Here is a 1,685-nt window from a genome sequence, read left to right on the forward strand (position 1 = left end):
TTTCTGTTCATGCATTTTGTTTTCATTTTGATTTTGAAGTTAAAAGCTATTACTGAAGTTTTCACTTCTTGAAACCAGAAAGCATGAGCTGTAGAGCATTTAGATTTTCATATGTAGAAATCATTGTGTACCTATAGCAAAAACTATATACATTAAAGGTGACAGAAGTATTATTGTCTCACAGTACTGGCTCTGTTCTTCAATTATTGTTAGAAACTTTTATTATTATTAATAGTCCACATAATCTAATATGTATACTATGAACATCTGCATTTTGAAAATGACAAAGGGGTATAAATTGCATTTCCAATGCAGTAACACAGAAACAAGCATTTTTCCAATATTCTCATTCTAGAGTTAATATTTTATCTATCATGCAAATGTATTTTAGAGAAATTCATTGAGGATTCTCCTCTTGCTTAACTGTACGTGACATTATCAAAACTTCTGAGAAAAAAGGAATTCCAGTGTCATTGTACTTAATATCTTAAAGTTGAAATTGGTACAAAAAACAACACTACGATGAATTTTTTATAACTTCTGATTTCATTACATAGGCAGGAGACATGGCTTGTGTCATTCTTAGAAGTTCTTACAAGAAAGTAACAGGAGAATTCTTTTGGAGCTTCCATAATTCGTGTCATTATTTGAAGAAGATGCTTATCAGTTTTATCAGAGGTTACTGTCCAGGTGAGGTGTTTCCAGGATGTTTTCTTCTTATTACAAGAAGTCACAGAGAGCAAGGTGACAAAGAAACTTTATTCAAAAGCAAAGTGAGAAACACTGGTATTCAGTGTAGCTTTAATTTGTGGACCTCCCGAGAAGGAGGAATTGTTTACTCAGAGTTCAGTATGGATATTTCTGATCTGATTGACTTTTTCTGATTAGGAAAGACTTAATTAACTGTGAACATCAGTTTCCATGATGCATTTGATTTAATCAAATGCATATACATTATCACTAGGTATATGACATTAAACAGGATGTTTCCCTTGAAAGTTGTTCCAGAGGATTCAATATGACTTACTGAGTATATATTCTAAACTGTCTCAGGCCAGTTGAAACAGATTTCTCCCTCCAGTATGTGGATATGCTCTTGAATACTTTTGAATGGAAGTTGATCATGAAAGAGAAGTTTGTAAACAATGTTATGTGCAGGGAGTCTCAGTCCACTGTTTGATATGTATACAGCTTCATGCAGGTGAGATGAGGTGAGCAACTTCATTGTTAGGTATATTTCTGGAAGGTAGATTTTTATGCAGCCTAAGTCAAGTGAAGTCCCATGTTGAAGTGCTTTTCCCATACCTATATGCCTCATTCAAGGAATTTTAGTGCTTTTGCTTGTATCGTTACTTAGGCTACAGTACACCTCACTGTTTCTTTGATGTTTGCTCAGACTCAGCTCAGTAAGTGACTGCATCTCAGTAGCTACTGGACATATTTGGCTCTTGTTCTTTGTCTTCCAATTTAATGGTAGCTTCTTCAAGGATCAAAAAATTTGGTCATTCTATGAATATTAATACAACTAGTCATAAGCCCTTATCAAATGATATCCAAGTCTCCTATGCTGACATAAAATGGAATTGTCACTCCAGAGGCTTGCTGAGCTTCAATATGAACTTCTAACTTCATGATGAGTAAATAACCTTCATCAATTGCTTATAAGAAATTCATTTAAATTTTGA

Source organism: Rattus norvegicus, chromosome 4 (assembly GCF_036323735.1).
Source record: "Rattus norvegicus strain BN/NHsdMcwi chromosome 4, GRCr8, whole genome shotgun sequence".
NCBI lineage: Eukaryota > Metazoa > Chordata > Mammalia > Rodentia > Muridae > Rattus > Rattus norvegicus.